The sequence below is a fragment of the Notamacropus eugenii genome, chromosome 4 (assembly GCF_028372415.1).
Source record: "Notamacropus eugenii isolate mMacEug1 chromosome 4, mMacEug1.pri_v2, whole genome shotgun sequence".
Lineage (NCBI taxonomy): Eukaryota > Metazoa > Chordata > Mammalia > Diprotodontia > Macropodidae > Notamacropus > Notamacropus eugenii.
The window spans coordinates 56,197,426-56,221,582 of NC_092875.1; the positions used below are offsets into that span (position 1 = coordinate 56,197,426).

A 24,157-nucleotide genomic window follows, 5' to 3' on the forward strand; every position below is an offset into this window, starting at 1 on the left:
CTACTCCATATAAATCTAGTTAGATTTCTACACTTAACTGAGTTTATTGTTTCGTCCTTGAACCAAATCAGATGAGAATAAATCTTAAACTGTGCTCCTCTTTCCCCCTCATTTTCTCTACTGTAATATGTTTTTGTGCCTCTTCCTTTGATGTAATTTAGCTTTTTCTGTCCCCTGTTTTTCACGTATCACATTACAATCCCTTCACACTCTTAAATCATATTTATTGTCATCACATCAATTTACTTATATCTGCTCCTTCTATCTATGTATATCCCTCTTAAATATCATAATACATATTCACTTCTCAAGATTAACAAACGTTATCTTCCGTAACATGGATATAAACACTTTGCCCATATTGCCCATATTGAATATTTGCCCCTCCCCCCATTTACATTTGTATGCTTCTCTTCACTCTCATGTTTGAAGTTCAAATTTTCTATTGAGCTCTGGCCTTTTCATTAGGAAGTTCTGGAAATCCCTTATTTCTTTGAATATCCATCTCCTTGCCTGAAATATTATGCTCCGTTTTGCTGGGTAACTGATCATGGGCTGTAGTCCCAGCTTCTTTGCCTTCTGAAATATCATATTTGAGTCCTTTAGATCTTTTAATGTAGAAGCTTCAAGGTCTTGTGTGATCCTGACTGTAGTTCCTGAATATATGAATTGTTTCTTCCTGGCTGTTTGCAGTATTTTCTCCTTCACTTGTTAGTTCTGGAATTTGGCAATAATATTCCCTGGTGCTTTCAGTTTGGAATCTCTTTCAGGAGGTCATTGGTGGATTCTGTAGATGACTATTTTGGCTTCTTGATCTAGGTCTTCTGGGAAGTTTTCCTGGATGATTTCTTGGAAGATATTGTTCAGACTCTTTTTTTTTCATGGCTTTCCAGTAGACTAATAATTCTTAAGTTTTCTCTTCTGGACCTGTTGTCAAGGTCAGTCGCTTTTCCAACGAGATATTTTGCATTTTCTTCTATTTTTTCTTTCTTTAGATTCTGTTTGACTGATTCTTCGTGTCTCATAGAGTCATTAGCTTTTAGTTGCCCAATTATAATTTTTAATATACGATTTCCTTCAGTTAACTTTTTCATTTTCTTTTGTATTTACCCAATTGTTCCTTTTAGGGAGTTATTTTCTCCAGGTAGGTTTTTGTTGGGGGACAGCTCTGGACCGGGGTCCCCCGTGAGGACCGTGAGACGCCTGAGGGTCCGAACCTGCCCCCTTGCGGGGTACTGGGATGGCCCTGGTAACAGGCTGGCTCCACCCACGGGGGGGCACTTGGGAGGAGCTCGCCTGCCCATGGGAGGTATGGGGGAGGAGACAGGGGATAATAAAAGGGGATGACCACGAGAGCTGGAGGAGAAGAAACGCAATAAAGCTTGCTGGCTGCAACTCCTTTCGGGTGCTCTGCCTGTTTATTCCCCTCCCCCAACAGGGAGAGGGAATTCCCCTCCCCCAACCAGGAGAGGGGCCGGAGACGTCTGAAGACTGGGGATAGGTAAGTAGAAGGCGAAGGCCCGGGAGTCGCCCCGGGCAGGTTTTGTACTTCCTTTTCCATTTGTCCAGTTTTCCTTTTCAAGGAGCTGTTCTCTTCAGTGTATTTTTTTTTCATATTTATAAAATTATTGGTTAGTGTTTCTTCTGCTTCTCTAATTTGGCTTTTAAAATTCTTCTTGAGCTTTTCCATGAATACTCTTTGGGTATGAGACCAGTTCATATAACCTTCTGAAATTTCAGATGAGAGTACAGTCTCAATGCAGACCTCTTCAGTATTCCTGTTTTGGTCCTTGTCCCCTAGTAAGATTCTCTGGTCTTTTCTTTTCTAATTTGCTTCCTGCTCACGATGATCACCTTTAACCCGGCTTTTAAAGTGAATCTCTGCTTCTGGGGCACATAAGGCTCTGTCCTATAGTTCTTGTGCTTAGAATTTGAGGTTTTGTGTATTGTGGCCTCTGTTTCCTCCAGCTAGAAGCTGAAATGCTGCAGCTTACCAGGTTCTGGGCTGGCTGGCATGCTAAAGCAGAGGCCAGGTGAAGTCTTTCTGAGTTTCCCTGAGTTACCCTGCAGCTCACTGCATGAGGTGTGGTGGAGGGGTGTTCTGGCCACAAAAAGTCTCTTCTTCTGAGCTAGAGCAAAGGCAGGCTCAGTGGTTGGTGAACACCATCTGCACTAGTGTCTTCCCGATTCTACTGGCTGTTGTGAGGCAGTCCTGGGATCCTCGTATTGTCAGTCATGGGTTGCACCGCTCCGTGGCTATGGATCTCCTCTTGACTCACTGAGGTTCACTGAGGTCCTTCACTGGTCCCCTTCAACCACAGCAAGAGGGACCCCCTTTTGCTATTTTCCTAGCCCCACAGGCTGAAAAGATTGTTTACCACTTTGGCTGATCTCACTATTCCAGGATTTTCCCTGGGGAACTATTCAATAGGTTTTTCAAGGTCAACAAGGGGAGGGGGAAAGAATTAATATATCACTCCACCATCCTGACTCCCAGGAAGTTCACGTAGGTGACTTACAGACCTTTTATCTGTGGACTGATAGTCTCAAGAAAGGTTCCTGATATTACCTGGAGTTTTGTGCCTCTCTCTCACTCAGTTCCATTGGACTCCTGTCGTGGGCTGTTATATTTGAGAATCTGCATTGCTTCAGACCACCAGGTGGTTCCCGCTTGGGTCTGCTCTTGTACAGCCTGTGTGCTGTGTGCTCCTCCAATTCCTTGCAACAGATCCTTCTTGTCGACCTTCCAGGCTGTCCTGGACTGGAAATCTGCCACACTCTGTCTCCTATTGGATTCTGCCTCTCTAAAGTTTATTCATATTTGCTTTACAGAGTTATCTGATGGAGTTTGTCTTAGAGATTAGGTGAGTACTTGCTCTCACTCTGCCGTCTTGACTCTGCTCCTCTATCCTTCTTTCAATGCATGTGTAAATACATAGTAAGTAGAGGACAGGGAATGAACTAAGAAGTGGCAGACTGAAGAAAGATTTCCTGTGAGAAGTGTCACTTGAGATGAGTCTTGAAAGGAACTATGAATTCTAAAAATTTGAAATGAGGAGAGATTGAACTCTAAGCATAGCTAAAGATGTGTAGAGTCATTTACTTATATTATTTCATTTGTTCCCCCCACCCTAACACTGTGAGGCAGTTCCTTTTGTTTATATTTTATAGAGGAGGAAAATAAAACACTGAGAGGTTAAGTGACTTGTCTAGATTGACCTAACTAGCAAATTACTATGTGAGGGTTTAAATGCAGGTCTTCCTGACTCCAAGGCCCATGCTTTTTGTACTGCATTTTATATCTACATGGGAAATATATTATACTAAGATGTGGTTGTAGGAGAAAGAAGAATGAATTCAAGGAATAGAAATAAGGCTCATTTGGCTGGAATATGGGGAACATTAGGGGGAAGTGATGTGAAATATTTGGAAACGTAAGGTGGATCAAGTCTGAAAGGGGAATAAAGCCCTATTGAATTTGAATTTTATCATTCTGGAACTAGAGAGCCATTCAAGCTTCTTCTATGTAGTGATGATATGGTTTGAGTTGGTACCTGTGTGATGGATATATTAGAAAAGGGGAGAGACTGGTGGTAGGTTGGACAAATTTGTTGGCTCTGACAATAGTATGGGTGAGGGGTGGTGAGTGACAAAATTAAGGTAATGTTTGTGTGAATAGAAAAGTGGGGCTACATGTTATAAATGTCATGGAGAGAAAGTAGACCAGTCTTGTCCACTCTCAGATAATGGGGCATGAAGGAATGGGGAGAGTTGAGGTTGACTCTTAGCTTTTAAACCAGGTTGACCAGAAGGATGGTGATGCTTTTTCGAGAAACTGGAAAGTAGGAGGAGGGCAAGGATTTATTTTGGAGGTATACAATAGGTTTTCTTTGGTAAGAAATAAGAAGTAATCAAACTAGAATTCAACCACTGTGGATGATTTCTCCACTGTTGTTTGTCTTTCATTGTTGAAGAGGACCAATAGCCTCATGATCATGATGCCTTGACTTGATCATTAATTGGATTTGAGAAATGTAGAGCTGTGCAGTGTCACCAGCCTCATTCTCTCCTCTAGAATCATCAGAGTCCAATGGCAAGACAAATGAGAAAATGACTGATGTGTTAAGGTCTTTCCCAGGTCTTTTCTTCCTCCAATAACTCCAATCTGACACCTTCTATATTCGAGATATTCTCTGTTGATTAGAGTGATAAAAAAATCTTAATGCCTGTCAAACAACATAATGATGATGAATCACACTGGGCTCTATTATACTGGTCCTTAGTCCATACACATACAGTCTGTTTCCACTTGCATAGAGAAAGACTTTCCGTTTTGGAAAAATCTTGGTTTCTTTCAATCCTTTGTCAAGAAGCTTATGTCATCTTCAAAAGAGAACAAATGTAGCTATTAATAGCTACATTTATCCTCATCAGAGGTGTTTCAAAGAGGGAATAACAAGCATGCTCAGTCGGGTTTAGAAAACTATCTTATCCCACAGGGAAACAGGAAGTGAAGGAAATCAGAGAAGAGGGTACCAATGGATGAGAAGGTGAATTGGGGGAGGTGGTGGTCAGAGGCAAAACACTTTAGAACAAGGACAGGATGATAGGACTTGAAGAAAAGGATAAAGAGAGGAAATAGGTGGGGGGAAATACATAGCAGTCATAAATATGAAAAAAATTATATCAAGTTTCTCCAATAAAGACCTAATTTCTCAAATATATAGAGAAATGAGACAAATTCATAAAGATACAAGTCATTCCCCATTTGATATGTGATCAAAAAATATGAACAAGCAGTTTTCAGATGAAAGATCAAAGCTGTCTATGATCTTGTAAAATGCTTTTAATAAAAAAATACAGTGCTTTCAATATCTACTTATAAGAGAAATGCAAGTTAAAACAACTTTGAGGTACCATCTCCCATCTGTTAGATAGGCTAACATGAGAGAAAAGGAAAAATGACAAATGTTGGAAGGCATGTGGGAAAATTGGGACCCTAAAGCATCGTTGGTGGAGTAATGCATTTATCCAATCATTCTGGAGAGCAAGTTGGAACTATGCCCAAAGGGATATAATACCATGCATGCCCTTTGATCCAGCATTATAACTGCAAGACCTTTATCCTAAATAGATAAAAAACAAAGCAACATATATGTACAAAGATATTGAGAGTAGCCATTTTTTGCATTGGCAAAGAATTGGAAATTGAGGGGCTGCCCATCAACTGGGAATTGTTCAACAAACTGTGGCATATACTTGTGATGGAATACAATTGTAGTATAAGAAATAACAAGCAGGATGATTTCAGGAAACTATGGAAAGATTTAAAAAATCTGGAAAGACTGATGCAAAGTCAAGTGAACAGAACCAGGAGAACAGTGAACACAGTAATAGCAATATTGTATGATGAACAACTGTGAATGACTTGCTATTCTCAGTATATATACATATATACACATGTATATATATACACAACTATACATATATATGTATACCTACACAAAAACACACAAATAAAAATGTGTATGTGTATACACACACACACACACATTCCAGCATGATTCAAAACCATTAAGAAAGACTTATGATAAACAAATCCTTCCAGAGGAAAAAAAATGGTGGAGTCTAAATGTAGATCAAACTATATATATTTTTAACCTTTTTATTTTTCTTGGTTTTCTGTTCATGTTTTATTTCACAGCATGATGGTATGGAAATATACTTTGCATCACTGCACTTGTGTAACTTGTATCAAATTGCTTTCCTTCTCAGGAAAGTGGCAGGGAAGGAAAGTTGACAGAGAATTTGGAACTCAAAATGAAAAACAAAGATGGTTAAAATAGTTTTTACACATAATTGGGAAAATGAAATATAAAAACACCAAAGATAGAAGATATCAATAATTTGTGCATGCAAATTAAAAAAAATGTTAAAATTTGTTAAAGATGAATTTAGTGCTAAAGTAAAGACTTCAAAAATTAAAGAAGAGATTCGTAAAATTGATCACTGAAAAAATTAATAAAAAATTCCATATAAATATAAATATAAAAATTAAAGTGTATATGCCAACAGGTCACTTTGTTTAATGGAAAAGGAAAGCTTGAAACCAAATTATGAATATAAAAATGGAAAAAGGAAGAATCAAAAATGATGAAGAAGAAATAAAGAAATTCACTACCATTTATTTGCCATTAAAATGATCAAGTGAAATGAAAACCAGAATTTTAGCTACATAAACTACAAAGCAGAAATCATCACAAAGATTTTGCACTGATTAAAAAATAAGTTGATCGATGGAATGGGTGAGATACACAGCATGCAAAATCAAATGAAGCTAGTAATTGGGTGTTCTGATAAATTCAAGGACCTCATCTACTGGGGTAAGAACTTACTATTTGAGAAAAATTGAAAAGCAAATGTTTTGATCATTGTCTCATACCACAGCTCTAAATCAATACATCATTTACATGTGAAAGGTCACATTATAAATCAATTAGAGGATAAAGGAAGGAATTACCTTTCACACCTATGTATAGAGAGTTCATGACCAAAGAAAATAGAGAAATGAAAAGACAAAATAGATTGTTTTGATTATATGAAACTAGTTTTTCCACAAACAAAACCAACACAATTAAAATGGGAAAGAATATGTTTTACTGGGAAAAATATTTTGAGCAAATTTATCTAAGAAAAGTCCCATTTCCAATGTATATAAGGAAATCAATTCAAATTTTGAGTGACTCATTCCCTACTAATAAGTGGTCAAAGGAAAAGAAGAGGCAGTTTTCAAAGGAAGAAATCTAAGCTCTCAGGCACCATATGGAAGAACTCTCCAAATCACTATAATTAGAGAAATGCAGATTAAAGCAACCCTGAGGTTCCACAAAACAGAAGAGCAAAGTTGTCAGAAAATGCAAATGATGAATTTGAGAGGGTCTAAGGGAAAACGGGCACAGTAATGAAAAATTCCATTAATTCCACTTCCTATAATTAAAAACTACAAGAATGTTCTAAGCATTCTTGGAAGCAGTTTGTAACTCTGCTCCCAGAGTTACCTAGTTGTGCACACCTTTTGACCCAGTGATATTATAAGGCATAGGTAGGTCTTGTATATCAAAAAAAGTGATTAAAGAAAGAGATAAAGGACCCATATGTACAAAACTAGGTAGAGAAGCTCTGCTTGTAGAAACAACAAAGTAGAATTAAAAGAGTGCCCATCAATTGGGGAAAGGTTGAGCAAAAGATGTTATAAGGGTGTAATTACATACTAATGTTCCCCAAATCAGGGAACTGGTTGAAAAATTTACTTTTCTACATTCTCTTAAATGATGGAGAGTCCATAGCACACCTGGTCCAACTCAGACCTGAGCAGGTATCTCCTGATAGGATTTTTGGAACCATCAGATTGATTTGGCCCTGCAAATGAGGCTAGAGTTCTTCTAGTCCAATATTCTCACTTTAAAGATGATGAATCTCGTGTGTAGACTAAGCCCTAGAACTGGGATTTCAATATAGGTACATGACTCCAGATAGATTGCTCTCAAACCTATGAATAATCATCAAGCATTATATTCAAGTGCTTACTGATTAGAGACTCACTACTTTATGAGGTAACTAGTTAGTTCTTAGAGCCAAAGAGGCACCTAAAATTTACCTAGTCTAACCATGTCATTTGTCAGGAATTCTCTTTAAAACGCAACACAAAAGTGATCATGCCTCCTAGGCTTGATGACCTCCAGTAATGAGTGAGCTCGCTGGTTTCAAGGAAGCACATACAAAGATTCAGAGGTTGTTAGACTCAGAACAGCTCTGAGGTCACTTAACTCATCCCTAGCCATAGAATGAATCCTGTCTTTAACAACTCAGAGGAATCAACAAGTCTCTGATGGACTATTTCCATGTTGGCTTCCATTGTCATATAGGGCTCATTATTAGGAAGTTTTCTGCCAGAATTTCCTGCCCTACAGGGATCTGAATTATTCATGGAATGAAATGACAATTGTATGAGTTTTTAAAATTAGGAGCTTTGGGGATTCAATCTTGAAAACTCAGAATGCGTGAAAAATTTCTTTTATTTCCCCCCTGCCCTCCAAACCCCCAGATAACTTGTCACAGGACCAGGAAGAGTCTACTTCTTCTCCTTGTCACAATCACCAAATCAGATGTTGCATGTTTTACTTCTAGGATGCAGAGCTACTGTCTACCTTGCCCTCCCTTACAACAACCCAGGACAGAAACAGAGTTCCCAATCCTGTTCCCTCAATGATGCCTTGTAAGTATGATGGAGGAAGAATGAGAGGAGGGAGAAAAACTATGTGAATAGGAAGGCAGCTGATTTTTCTTCAGAAATTCAGAGATTCCCCTAATCCTCATACAACACAAATACGAGCTCATTTAAAGGTATCTCTGAATCCCTAAAAGGCTGAAGCTCAGCAGCCCAGCTCAGTCCATGGGAGAGTCGGTGAATGATGAGATGTAGAAGAAAAGGGGAGTGGAGAAAGAGGAGGAAAGGGAATAAACAATTATAGTGACTAGTATTTGCCTTTTTTTTTTTTACAATTATTATTTCATTTGATTTTTACAAAAAGAGTATAAGGCAGTTCCTATTAACATCTCCACTTAACAGTTGTGGCAAATGAAGCAAACAGATTTAATGCATTGCAAACTTGGGTCTTCCTGATCCCTGGGCAAATGCTCTATGTGCTACCAGATGTCAAGTCTGATAGACTCAGAATCAGGAGATCTAGGTGTGATTTCTAGCCTTGTCACCAAATATCTTGGAAAATTGGCTTAATTGTTTACATTTTCTGAATGCTAGTCATAAAAAGGGTTGACATTTCATCAATTATTTGTATTCATTGTTAGGAAGAGGGAGATGTTTGCCTAAATGTCAAAAGCAATATCCATTTAATTCTTCATTGTGTTCTTATGAACATCAGAGGTATTAGTTTCCATGGAAATATTTTCTATGTATAAGTCACTAGAAATGTGTTTTTGTCATTCCTGTTAGTATAATGGAAGTCCAAGTCCAGAGTGGTCTAGTCCATTTGACTCAAACATATTCCAGGTTCCCAGTCAGAATTCAGGCCAATCAAATCTCAGCCACCCCTAAATGATGCCAGTAAGGGTAGAGGGGTTCCTTATCTTACTTGCAAAGGCAGAATCCTGGGAACCCAGGTAGATCCTTCCACGTTAAACTTCGGTGTTCCTGAGACCACTGATTTTTTAGAGTTTTAACAGAACTTTCAAGTTGAACTTGAGCTGCTCACAAGACCCCTCTCCCCACCATGGACCATAGCCTTGGCAAGAGGCATGGAAGACATCTTCCTTTCTCCATTACAGATGATCAGGCAGCTGGAGACCTTTAACATAAGCTGTGGAAAACAGATTGATATCTGGAGGTGATGGTGGACTGGAATTTGCTACCCCTAGTAGCAAGAAGAAAACTTGAAGAGATCTAGGGGAAGTATATGGAAAAAGGGGTATTGGGTGTTAGGGATTCTTAGATTCTCATACACTTCACAGTATTAGTTTCCAAAATGGGTCTATGAGATGTCTTGCAAAGATGTCTTGCAAAGATCTCAAGTAGGCTGTGACTTGAGTCCATATGGTGGGAAGATGGGACAAGTCCTACTCTCCTTCCTATGTGATTATAAGTGAACCTCACTCAGGTATGCACAGCAGCCAAAATTCCCTTTTCTCTCTCTCTCAATAGTTTCCCAAGGCAGCACCTTGCTCCTGAGATCATGTCTTAGACGTGATCTCTGGTTCTGGGCAGTCATCCATGAGTGAGTGCCCCGATTACCCCTTCTCATCTTTTTCATGTTGCCTGCTGTATTCTCCTGAATCTTCCTGATTTTCCTTTTCTATCTGTAAATAAATAGTAGCTCTCATACACTGATTAAAGAATTTTTTCTTTGACCCACTACTTATCAGGCAATAAAATTAACTCAGTTTCTCTGACTCAAAAAGTCAAAATAAATAATTGAGATTAAAATTTAGCAGCTTGCATGTAATATTTTGGTATACTTCATAGGAGGTAAGTAGTACTCAGGTGGAACATTGGTGAGGAAATAAATTTGGATGTGAAAGAATACAAAAAATACATTAACCTTTCACTGTCCAGTTCTTATCTAAACAATAAAAGAGGGGCCTCGTCTTCTGTACTGCAGTTTATGCTAAAGGCATAAGAAGGAGTGATATTTGTCACCTTCTCTCCATAGCACAGTATCAAACACATATTAACAGATCAATAAATAAATGGTGTTATCCAGTCAAATGATATTTGTTTGAATTCCGACTATGTATAAGGCACTGTATTAGATGTTGTGAGATTATGCTTTCTTGATCTGAGTATGAGGTGTCTTTTTAAAGTTTAAAAAAATTTACAAAAGTCCTATATGATGGCAGGTACACTATTAGTAATTGACAAATTAATAACTGAAAGCATTGTTGCTTTTAAGAAGTAATCCTTTTAAGTAAATTTCTATTTTATTAATCACAAAGGACCTAAGAACATTTGAAAAATGTATAATATTCATTCACTCGATCTACAAAAGTATGCTTATTTTTTTTCTTGAGTCAATCTCCACTTTTTGCTAGAGCTAAAGGAAGATGTAAGTAACCATGCTTGGTGGAAATATGGATATGAAGATCTCTTGAAACAACTGCATATCTTCCCAGAAGTAGTTACCTTAGATACTGGGAATTGCTGCTTTGCGGGGAATTCAAAGAAGTCTAAGAATAATTCTTCCTGAAAAGGAGCTGCCAACCTAGTTGAGAACACCCATAAAGATAAATGGAATGGTAGATGATGTATTATTTTAGCGAGATGAAGGATTTACAGCATGTAAGTGTGATGAATTTCAAAAGAAAGAGGATATTTTGGGGCTTGGGGAATTCAGACTTCAGATAGAATATGGGACTTGACCTGGGCCGTAAAAGATGGAAAGGATTGGAAGAAGGGTAGATGAAGAAGAATAGCAGTCCAGATATAGAGAACAGCATGAAGAAATTCCATGTCCCATCCACACATGTATTTTTGCCATGTTGTCTTTCTTTGGTTGGAGGTGATTAGAGAGAGAACAGAGATTTTTTTGTATGCCTACTATAGCCCCACTTATAATTATGTACTCAAATGCTTGTTTTTTGATGAGGAGCAAGGAAGATCATTACATACCTTCCTCTTCTACAAATTGAGCACATTTGTCACCAGTTGCAACAAATAATTCCTTCATTCTTTGTTATCAAGAACTTATAGTTCTTACTAGAATATAATACAATCAGACCATATTGCAAACACCCATGTTACTGCGTTCTTAACTTATTGTACAATAGAACTAAGATTGTCAATCATGAAATTTTCATAAACATTCATTTTGATTTTCTGAAGAAGTGGTTTAAATTTCTTAATTTCATGAATACCTATTAGAATATTTGAAATGTTGTTTTTATTTTTTTTATTTTTTATTTTTTGCAAGCAAATTCTTTTTTTTTTAAAATTTATTTAACTTTTAACATTCATTTTCACAAATTTTGGGTTCCACATTTTCTCCCCTTTTGTCTCCTCCCCCCTCCCCAAAACACCGAGCGTTCTGATTGCCCCTGTCTGCCAATCTGCCCTCCCTCCCTCCCCACCCCTTCCCTTTGGAAGGCAAGCAATTCAATATAGGCCAAATCTGTGTAGTTTTGCAAATGACTTCCATAACAGTAGTGTTGTGTAAGAACTAATTATATTTCTCTCCATCCTATCCTGTCCCCCATCACTTCTGTTCTCTCTTTTGATCCTGTCCCTCCCCATGAGTGTTGACCTCAAATTGCTCCCTCCTCCCCGTGCCCTCCCTTCCATCACCCCCCCCCTGCTTATCCCCTGATCCCCCACTTTCCTGTATTGTAAGATAGGTTTTCATACCAAAATGAGTGTGCATTTTATTCCTTCCTTTAGTGGAATGTGGTGAGAGTAAACTTCATGTTTTTCTCTCACCTCCCCTCTTTGTCCCTCCACTAATAAGTCTTTTGCTTGCCTCTTTTATGAGAGATAATTTGCCCCTTTCCATTTCTCCCTTTCTCCTCCCAATATATTTCTCTCTCACTGCTTGATTTCATTTTTTTAAGATATGATCCCATCCTCTTCAATTCACTCTGTGCACTCTGTCTCCGTGTGTGTGTGTGCATGTGCATGTGTGTGTGTGTAATCCCACCCAGTACCCAGATACTGAATAGTTTCAAGAGTTACAAATAATGTCTTTCCATGTAGGAATGTAAACAGTTCAACTTTTATAAGTCCCTTATGACTTCTCTTTGCTATTTACTTTTTCATGCTTCTGTTCATTCTTGTGTTTGAAAGTCAAATTTTCTTTTCAGCTCTGGTCTTTTCATCAAGAATGCTTGAAAGTCCTCTATTTCATTCAAAGACCAATTTTTCCCCTGAAGTATTATACTCAGTTTTGCTGGGTAAGTGATTCTTGGTTTTAGTCCTAGTTCCTTTGACTTCTGGAATACCCTATTCCATGCCCTTCGATCCCTTAATGTGGAAGCTGCTAGATCTTGTGTTATCCTGATTGTATTTCCACAATACTTGAATTGTTTCTTTCTAGCTGCTTGCAATATTTTCTCCTTGACCTGGGAACTCTGGAATTTGGCCATAATGTTCCTAGGAGTTTCTCTTTTTGGATCTCTGTCAGGAGGTGATCTGTGGATTCCTTGAATACTTATTTTGTCCTCTGGTTCTAGAATCTCAGGGCAGTTTTCCTTGATAATTTCCTGAAAGAAGATGTCGAGGCTCTTTTTTTGATCAGGGCTTTCAAGTAGGCCCATAATTTTTAAATTGTCTCTCCTGGATCTATTCTTCAGGTCAGTTGTTTTTCCAATGAGATATTTCACCTTATCTTCCATTTTTTCATTCTTTTGGTTTTGTTCTGTGATTTCTTGGTTTCTCATAAAGTCATTAGCCTCCATCTGTTCCATTCTAATTTTGAAAGAACTATTTTCTTCAGCTGAGTTTTTGAACCTCCTTTTCCATGTGGCTAATTCTGCTTTTGAAAGCATTCTTCTCCTCATTAGCTTTTTGAACCTCTTTTGCCAGTTGAGTTAGCCTATTTTTCAAGGTGTTATTTTCTTCAGCATTTTTTTGGGTCTCCTTTAGCAGGGTGTTTACTTGTTTTTCATGCTTTGCTTGCATGTCACTCAATTCTCTTCCCAGTTTTTCCTTCACCTCTCTAACTTGATTTTCAAAATCCTTTTTGAGCTCTTCCATGGCCTGAGCCCATTGGGTGGGCTGGGATACAGAAGCCTTGACTTCTGTGTCTTTCCCTGATGCTAAGCATTGTTCTTCCTCATCAGAAAGGAAGGGAGGAAATGCCTGTTCACCAAGAAAGTAACCTTCTATAGTCTTATTTTTTTTCCCTTTTGTGGACATTTTTCCAGCCAGTGACTTGACTTCTGTGTGTCCTCTCCACCCCCACCTTGCCTCCAGATCTGCCCCGCCAGCACTTGGGGTCTGAGATTCAAATGCTGCTTGCCAGCCTCAGGGCTTTTGGCAGGGGCAGGGCTGCTATTCAGTGTGAGATTAAGTTCAGGTGCTCAGGTCAGGGCAGGGCCGCCTCAAGGGCTCCGTTCCCTCAGGGATTTATGCAGAGACCTTCAACAATGGATCCGGGGTCCTGCCTGCTTGGGGAGCCCTTGTCTGCTCCCGCCTCAGCTGCTGCCTCCCGAGGGGGCCTGAGTTATGGGGGCACCCCACTCCCCTCTCGACCCGCCAAAGAGACCCTCTCACCGACCCTTGTCACCTGTGGGTGGAGGGACCCACTTGGCTGCTGGAGATTCCGTCCCTGAAGCCTGGTTGGATCTGCTCCTTTCAGCGCTGTGCTGCAGAGGCAGGGTTGGGCTCTGCTCTGGGTCCGGGGTGCAAGGGACCTTTTGCGAGAGGTTTTCAGGCTCTTTGGAGCAGAAATCTCACCTGCTCCATTCTGTGGCTTCTGCTGCTCCAGAATTCGCTGGTGGTTCTTTTTTTTTACAGGCATTTTATGGGCAGTGGGTTCGGAGATAGTGTATGTGCATCTTTCTACTCTGCCATCTTGGCTCTGCCCCCCCTGAAATGTTGTTTTTAATGGGATATTCTATATTAAATTAGGAAAGGATTATGGAGTTATGCTGGCAAATTGTGAAAAAAGAAATCTGGCTTTATTTAAATTATCTAAATGGATTATCAAACTCAGTCAATTTTGTAGCACCATACTTTACTTTGGTCTGCTTGTTGCTCTTTTTTTTGGTCTATTCATTTGACTTTGAAATTGTTTATTGGACATAAGACAGTTTCTAAAGAGATTAATAAGAGGTTATCAAGTGGTTTAAAATGGGGTCGTTATAACATTATCTTTTTGTTTAATATAATATTTACGATGATCAAGATCTACTTCATGGACTAAAGGGTCTTTGTAGAAGAATAAGATGAGCCAGTCTGTGCTGAAAGCAGTGAGCCCTTTTGTTTGACAAGTTTAAGGGAAGGCCATGTGGCTTAAATGGAACTACCCTAGATAGAGGGAGGTTGGACCAATAAGGAGAAGGTAGCAGAGCACTCTACTAACTTCCCCTCACTTTTGTACTTTGGGACAAGGACTGACATTTGCAACCTTGTATAGTTTACTTATCAATTCATGCTGAAATGGAGAACAGGGAAGTGGGGGAAAACATGAATGTCACTTTGGGACATTGGCCTTCAGGACCTGGTAGAAATAGAGGGTTTTATAGTCTGCTGGGAAACTGCTCACAGAATTTGAATCTTGCTGGGAGATCTCTGACCAGGGCATTTCACACAGCTATATAGTTAAGAGTGGCATGTTCAGCTTGGTAGTCATGGTAGCCCTATGATTGCAGCATCTCTATTGTCTCATAGAGTGAGGAGATATCCTGCCCAACTGTGTTTGAATGTCATTTCTCCAATGAGGTTACAGACAGGGAAACACCAAATAGCTGGGAAATACAAGTATCTGGGGTGGAATAGATGGAGAGATGGGGCATCCCAGAGAAGAGGCAGGACAGAAAGCAGAAGGCATCAGGCAGTAGGATAATGGCCAAGATCAGGACACAAGTGAATTATTGAACAAAAGACGAAGTCATAGAAAACAGACGTTTTTCCAGACCACTATAAGGACATTTCCACTAGTAAAAATGGTACATTTAGTATCAATGCTATCAAAACCTTGCGACTGATATCTTTTAAAAATTATTTGCAACAAGCTGAATCAAAGTCAGTAATCTTTTATTTGCTTTGGTGTTTGTACAGGAGTTATTGGAAACTTGTAACATTCTTTCAAATGACTAGTGACTTCCCTTCTCACTCTACCACTTCTTCAGTGCTTACTCACTGTATCCTGAGCCATAGTCAGTCATCCCGAGTTTTTTTCATGCCAGTGGACTTCAACGACTCTGGAGCAGAGAGTGAGGCTGATGACTGTGCAGCTCTGCCTCACTAAACCTAATTCACAAGGAAGTCAAGGTATCATCCTGCTGATGTCATTGGCCCTCTTTGAGAATGGAGGACAAACAACAAACAAGCCATGACTGCAGAAGCAGAAACAAACTACACAAAGTCTCTCTTGACTCCAAGTTCAGAGATATGTTTATTACCATTCTGGAGAACAAAAAAATTTTTAAACACTATAGTTGGTCAAACACCTATAATCTTTGTCATATTGCTTACCTTATCAATGAGGAACAAGGGTGAAAATTTGGAAATCAAAATTGTAAACTGAAAGTTTAAAATTTTTGTACATATGGTTGAGAGAAAGAAAATATTCGAATAAACAACAAAGAGAAAAAAAAGAGAGTCCTTATTAATAAATCATTGTCAGTTTGGCAGACCATCTTGGGGAATCTCTGCTTGCCCCTGTGCATTTGACATTTTATCAGTGACTGGGATAAAGGAATAAAAATTAAATAGTAAATGAAATTTGCAACTGTCACAAAACTTGAATTAATGGCAGTGTTAGGAAGTAAAAAGTTCTTGATGGCTAAGCGCATTGCATGAATATAAGAGGCTGAAACTCACTTGGGGAAAGAATGATCTGAATTTCACACTTAGACTAAAAATATCAGCTTCACAAGGAAAAGATAGGGGAGGAATGGTTAGATAGCCATATGTATTCAAATGTTTGGGACATTTTTGGCAATGTGACTCAATATGACTTAAAAGTGTGATATGTGGAGAGAAAATCTTGAGCAAAAGTCAACTTGGGCTGCAGAAGAAGGAGCATAGCTTTCAGAAATAAGAAAATGATTCTGTACTAAGTGTTCTCAGAGCATTCTTTATATCCTTGTTCCTCAGGTGATATTACAACCATAGTTTGTATGATACAATCACACAAAATCCATTGTTGAGTTCTAGGCACCAGTGTTTACATACGATGATGATAAGCTGAAGGGCATTCAGATCCACAGTGGGAAAAAAAATCACCTAGTCAACACATATATACACATATACATACATCCATAGAAGTATGTATATGTTAATAAAATAAACTTGAAATTCTAAATGTGATAAGCAGAATTTTATAAAATTAGAGAGCCTGAAGGGATCTCATGGATCATTTAGTAGAATGTTCCCATTTTACTGATGAGGAAAATGAGTCTTAGAGAGGAGAAGGAATCATTCAGACCTGCACAAGTAGGATATGAGAACTCTGTTAGTCAAATAAAGGTCTTCTGAATCTAAGTCCTAGACTTTTCTCCCTATATACATCAGGGATATTTGTATTTTCACTTTAATACATTTGTTTCATTTCTTTTCTCACAGGAAAACAAGATTCATGGGACCAGCCAATCAAACCTATGTTTCTGAATTCCTCCTTCTAGGATTTTCTGAGAAGCCAGAGCATCAGCTGCCTCTCTTTGGGCTGTTCTGAGCATGTACTTGGTAACTGTAGGTGGGAACCTTCTCATCATGCTGACCATTGGTTCTGACTCCCATCTCCACACCCCCATGTACTTCTTCCTCTCCAACCTGTCCTTGGTGGATCTCTGTCTGGTATCTACTTTGGTCCCGAAGATGCTGGTGAACCTCCTGACCCACAGTAAGGTCATTTCTTATGTTAGTTGCCTCTCCCAGATGTACAGCTTCATGATTTTTATTTGTTCAGACACCTTACTCCTCACAGTGATGGCCTATGACCGCTTTGTGGTCATCTGTCACCCTCTGAATTATGTGACCCTCATGAGCCCACAATTATGTGGCCTGCTGCTTTTACTGTCATGGAGTATCAGTCTTGGTAATGCAGTGTTCCATAGTCTATTGGTGATGAGACTGTCATTCTGCTTAGAACGTGAAATTCCAAACTTTTTTTGTGATCTTGCTCCAGTTCTCAAGCTCTCTTGTACGGATACCCATATCAATAATATTTTTGTGTATTTAACCACTGGGCTTCTTGGTATCCTTCCTTTCACAGGGATCCTCTTCTCTTATACTCAGATCTGCTCTTCCATATTTAGGATCCCATCCACTGGGGGAAAACAAAAAGCATTTTCTACCTGTGGATCTCACCTCTGTGTTGTTTTATTTTTCTATGGAGCAGTTATAGGAATATATATGAGTTCTTCAGTTTCACATTCTCCTTGGATGAACTCAGTTGCCTCCATGATGTATACTGTGCTCACTCCTATGTTGAATCCCTTCATTTATAGCCTGAGGAACAAGGAAATAAAGGATGCTCTGAGGAGAATCATTAGCAGATTGACTTCCTCAGTGACTGGGCATGGCTAAACCTGAGATTATGGCATTGTACTGTGTCCCCAAATCTAGTAGATATAGATTTCAGTTCCCAAACATGAAGCCCAGGACTACTTAGGTCAGACTTTCCTTCTTGTCTCTTCTCTTTTTGACTTTAGATTGCATTGACCATCTTCTCCATGGACACTGTTATAATACTGTCATGACATTGACAGTTTACACACCATGTTTAGTTTCATGACAAGATCTGTTGTTTTACAGAAGAACTCTAGTGATCAAGTCACAAGAGCTATTCCTCCACGTACAAGTTGTACATCATTGAGAAAATCCCTTGAAGTATCTCACCGTTAATTTCCTTATTGATTAAGTGGTTATAATAACATCTCCCGTTTCTCAGTGGTTCAAAGGACTTGGAATATATACAAGTGCTTTCTAATCTGTAATGGCTACAAAGATATAGGAAACCCAACATATATCATTTCTTTAGTCCCTATGAGTGACAGTATGCTAAATGTATGGAATACAAAGACGAAAGCAAAATTATTTCTTTTCACTAGATAACTTAGGTATGTTACACCCTGCTTCAATAATAATGACCTTATATTAAAGTCAGTGTCCATATGATGGTTCCACAGGTCCATATAATTCTCTTCCTCTGTTGCTGTAGGGAGTTTATATTAAGTAAAAGGTGAGGAATACAGTCACAATTTCACCAAGCTGCCAGTAGGGAAAGTTTTTGTTGTTGAATCAGAAGCTTGGAATTCTGCTTTAAATTTCATTTATATTTACCACTAACTTTGGCTTCTTTGTGGTTGATCTAAAATTCAGAGGAACAAAAGCATTTATGTGCAGAAAGAGCAGAGTATATTGAGATGTCTGTTAATAGACCAACTGTAGAACAGTAAGTTGGGGAAAGATCAAATCTTTTCCTTGTAAACTCCATCCTTGAATAAGTGGGTAAAACTGACCAGATCAGTCCAAGATGTCTGCTCCAAGATTCCCATAGGGCACACGGCTTTCTTTGTTCTCTCCTTCTCTCTCTGTCCCAGTTCAGGACAAATTTCATTTCATTCGGGTTCAGGTCTAGATATCCATTCTTCTTTCAGTTTCTGGACCCTACAAATCTCTCTAGTTTTGAGAGAGCTCCTAATTTTATCCAATTTTATCCAGTCACAACAAAACCTTTGATTCAACTGAAATTAATTTCCATTTTGATTTAAGGAAATAAACAGGACCTTATTCAAATATATACTCAGTGTTTTGAATTAAGATGTGTTCTTTCCTAACAAGTTAAGTGGGGTGGGTGATCAATGGAACCATGTCCTTATGCATCCTTCCTTTCCATGTATTTGTAAATATATAGTAAGTAAGGGATGAGGAATGAACTAAGAAGTAGCAGAATGAAGTAAGAATTCCTGTGACAGTGTCACTTGAGATGAGTCTTGAAGGGACCGAATGATTCTAAAAAATAGAAGTGAGGAGAGATTGGACTCTAAGCATAGCTAAAGATTTGCTGAATAGTTTACATATATTAACTCATTTGATCCCCCCACCTACCTTGTAATACAGTTCCTATTTTTATCTCTATTTTGTAGAGGGAGAAAATAAAAAAACAGAGAGGTTAAATGACTTGTCTAGAATGACCTAACTAGTAAATGACTGTGGGAGGATTTGAATATAGGTCTTCCTGATTCCAAGTCCCATGCTTATTGTTCTGCATTTTATAGCTGCATGGGAGATACCTTGTGCTAATATGTGGTTGTAAGAGATGGAAGAGTGAGTTCAAGGAATAGTAATTAGGTCCATTTGGTTGGAACATGGAGAACATGAGAGGGAAGTGATGTGAAATAGCTGAAAAGGTAAGGTGGATCGAGGCTAGAAAGGGGAATAAAGCCCAGTGGAATTTAAATTTTGTCCTCCTGTCAGTAGAGAGTCATTGAAGCTTCTTCTACATAGCAATGGCATTGTTAGAGCTGAGCTTGAGGAACATTGTACTGGTACCTATAGATATTAGATAAAGGGAGACATTGGCAGTAGCAGGGACAAATTTGTTGGGTCTGACAATAGTTGGGATGAGGGGTGGTGACTAAGCAAATTAAGGTAGTGGGTGTGTGATTAGAGAAGTGGGGCTAGATGTTAGAAATGTCATGGAGGGCAACTAGACCAGCATTGTCCATGATCAGATATTGGGGCATGAAGGATTGGTGAGAGTTGAGGATGCCTCTTAGCTTTTAAACCAGGTTGATTGGAAGGATAGTGATGCCTTTATTCTTGAGGAGGACCAATAACCTCATGATCATGATGTCTTGACTTGATTGTTAACTGCATTTGAGTGATGCAGAGCTGTGCAAAGTCACCAGCTCCATTCTTTCCTACAGAATCACCAGAGTCTGGTGGCAAGACAAATGACAAGATTAGTGGTGATTTAAGGTCTTTCCTAGTTCTTTGCTTCCTCCTCTAACTCCAGTCTCAGCCCTTCCATATTGTAGATGTTCTTCATTGGGTATAGTGATAAGAAAATCTTGACAGCATCATGATGATGAGTCGCTCTGGGCTTTATTATACTGGTCTTTGGTACTTACATAAACAGTCTGTTTTCCAATGCATAGAGAAAGCCTTTCAGTTTTGAAACAAACTTGGCTTCTTTTACACATTTGTCAAGAAGCTTATATCATGTCCAAAACAGGACAACTGTAATTATAAATAGAAGATATTGTTTTAATTTTATTTTCTCAATTGCTGTTATCTTTGTTCCTCCCCCCTTATAGTCAGAGTCATTTTACTTTATGATAGGAAGAGATATTTGTGGATGAATGAATGAATGATTGAATACAGTGTTTATTAATTGTTTACTGTATGGAAAGCTTCATGTGTATTAAGTATTAGTTCTCCAAATAGAAAAGTAAGACCATCTCTTCTCTCAAGGAGCACATATTCTAATGTTGTCTCTCGTTCTTCCTACATACATTATGAATTAAGAAAGTGTGATGTAGTTGCAAGTATATTGGATTTTGAATAATAAAATCTCGTGCATTTTAACTCTAGTGCTTATTACCTATGTGACATTGTGTAAGTCACAGTCTCTATCAACTGCAATTTCCTTATTTTTAAAGTCAGAGTTTAAGAGCAGATAAGTTCTAAAGTTCCTTTCAGCACTAAATCATCTGATCTCTTCCAGTGACAATGAAATTACCTCTTTGGTCATCTAGCCTAGGCTATTGTTTGACAGTTTTTCTTCATGTATTCTTGGCATAGTTGGGCACAAGAAGGACTGCAGAAAAAGGAGCACAGTGTATTATGAGTCAGTCAACAAGCATGTGTTAAACACTCACTATGTGACAGGGAGTGTGCTAACTATGGGTACAAAAGTAAGAGGGAAAAGCAGTCCCTGTCCTGAAGGACCTTACCTTCTACAGTTGAAAAACAACACATAAGAGGAAACTGAAAAGGAGGAGGTGTAGAAAAGTACCTTAGAAAACCATGGTGGGGAGTCTTGAGTAAAGTTGAGAAAGTCTAGTGTGTCTATAACCTCCATTAAATGGATTTTTTTGGAGGAATCATTTCATGAGAGGAAGAGGCTACTGGAGTTGAGGGTACTTCCAATGTATGAATTCTAGGACTGGAGTGAGGCTTCAGGATGAAGAACTGAGGCATGGGAAGGGAAGTCTCCTGTGCAGTCAGGAGAGGAAAGAGGTATGTATTTGAGGTGAGAGAGCGTGGATTTACAGTCTTGGCAATTGAAGCAGTCTTTAGCGTAAGTTTTATATGTCTACATGCTTTTATTAACAAAAGAGAGAAAGAGGGGTGGAATCAAAATAGGAGAATAAAGGTAGATATTCTCCTGAGCACTCTCACATTTCTTATCAAACAAAGTTAAAATAACACCTTAAAATGAATTTCTTGAGCAGCAGAAGCAATAAAGGGACAGGTTTCAAGAGTTCTCAAGTCCAAGAGATGTTTAGGAAGTCTGCCTCGAAATGTCTGTGTCACTAGGGTGAGAAGGGAGCTCAGTTCCACATGAGCTGCACCAAGCAAGCCTGCAGCAGGTCTTGGGGTTTTTCAACTGTGACTTCTCGAGTTCTCAGGCCATGGATGATAAGGGGATTGGATAACTGGTCAGAAGGAGATTATAGGAGGCACATTGCTGGCAGTGCATGCAGGACACTGTTGATTTGCCTATCTGTGGTTCTAGCTTTCAGTCCAAGGACAAGAAGGAGCACTAGCACGTTAGAGAGAACGGCAGAAAATATGTGGAGATTCTGGTGAGAGACTGAGGGTGGCAAATAGTGCTTATGGTTATTCATATACCAGCACACAGGACAGAAGAGAAGCAAACACATCTCTCTTTACACTATACAACCATAGAAGAACTTTATACTTATAAACCCTCAGAATTTCTTCTGAAAATGTCAGCATGAAAATACCTGGTTCTTGAAACTGTGCCTACTACACTTCAGAAGCTGAAACCAACTTTAACATTAGTTTGAAGGTGAGGGAATAGTGTCAAAAATGAGCAAACAAACAAACAAATAAAAGAACTTTACCATCATAATTTAGTATGGTGACAGGGAAGATCAAAACACAAACTGATAGGAATACCACAAAATCAAAACAGCTACATGCAAACCTTCCATAAAAGTATGAACTGATTTCAGACCAAAAAGAAAGAATTCCTGGGGGAACTGAAAAAATATTTTCAAAATCAAATGGTAGGGGTAGAGGAAAAATTGGGAACTATGAAAGAAAATAAGGAAAAAAAGGATCAACAGTTTGATAAGCGAAGCAGAAAAATATTGAAGAAATAACACCTTTAAAAGTAGAAAAAGTCAAATGATAAAAGGTGCAGAACAATTCACTGAAAAAGAGAGGTCCTTGTAAAGCAAAATTGACCAAATTCAAAAAGATATACAGAAATTCACTGAGGAAAGGAACACTTAAAAATTGCAATTGGCCAAATAAAAAAGAAGGTACAAAAGCTCCCTGAAGAAAAGAATTCCTTGAAAATCACAATTAGGCAAGTGGAAGTTAATGACTCCATAAAATATCAAGAAACAGTAAAACAGAACCAAAAAAATGAAAAAAAGGAGAAAATGTGCACTATTTTGTTGTGAAAACCATTTGACTTTGAAAAGTGTTTGAGGGGAGATAAGTCATGAATTGCAGGACCTGAAAGCCATGTCAAAAGAAGAGCCCAGATATTATGTTTCAAGAAAATATCAAGGGAAACTGCCTAGATATACTAGAACCAGAGGGTAAAATAGAAAGTGATGGAATCCACTGACCACTTTCTGAACAAGATCTCCAAATGTAAACTCCCATTAATATTATAGCAAATTCCAGACCTCCCAATCTAAGGAGTAAATATTGCAATCAGCCAGAAAGAAACAATTCAAATATTCAAACCAGAGTGAAAATAATGCAAGATTTAAGAGCTTCTACATTCAAGGATCAGAGTGCTTGGAATGTGATATTCTGCAGGAAAAAGGAAGTTGGATTACAAACCAGAATCAGCTACCCAGCAAAACCGAGTACAATCTTTTAGGGTAAGTTAGGATATTTGATGAAATAGAGGTCTCTCAAGCATTCCTAATGAAAAGACCAGAGTTGAATACCAGATTCAGGAGAAACAAAAAAGTAAGAAAATAGGAGAAACACAAGGGATTCCTTAAGGTTAAACTGTTTATGCTCCTACATGGGAAGATAACCCTTATAAGTCCTAATAACTTTATCCTATTTAGGGCAACTAGAAGGAATATACACAAGGGAATGGTTCTGATGTGAGTATTATGGAATGATACTTGAAAAAATAAAATTAAAGTGTGAGAAAGTGGGATGCACTGATAGAAGATGGAAGGGAGAGTAGAATGGGCTAAATCATCTCACATGTAAAAGCTATAGAAAATATATAGCAGAAGGGTAATATAAGATGTTGGCACACAACCCTAGATCCTTATCCACATCAGAACTAGCTCAGAGAGTGAATAGCACATATACATTCAGTTGGGTTTAGAATATTGTCTTACTGTACAGGGAAAGAGGAAGAGAAGGCAATCAGAAAAGGGGGCACTGACAGAAGAGAAAGTGAATTCGGGGAGGTGGTGGTCAGAGGCAAAACACTTTAGAATAGGGACAGGATGAAAGAAGATAGAAAGAGAAGGACAAAAAGGGGGAAATAGGTGGAGGGAAATACACAGTAGTCACAAATATGAAAAACATTTATATCAAATTTCTCCAATACAGACCTCATTTCTCAAATATATAGAGAACTGAGCCAAATTTTTGAGAATAGAAGTTATTCCCCACTTAATACATGCTCAAAGGATATGAACAGGCAATTTTCAAATGAAGACATCAATGCCATGGTCATATAAAAATGCTCTAAATCACTACTTATAAGAGATATGCAAATTGTTTGGTTGGTTGTTGTCATCC

The 24,157-nt window shown here is 38.5% G+C and overlaps 1 pseudogene; it reads left to right on the forward strand.

Annotated features, from left to right (window-relative positions):
* The first annotated feature begins 16,728 nt into the window (after positions 1-16,728).
* On the forward strand, positions 16,729-18,719 carry LOC140498111 (olfactory receptor 7C1-like; annotated as a pseudogene).
* The last annotated feature ends 5,438 nt before the right edge of the window (positions 18,720-24,157 follow it).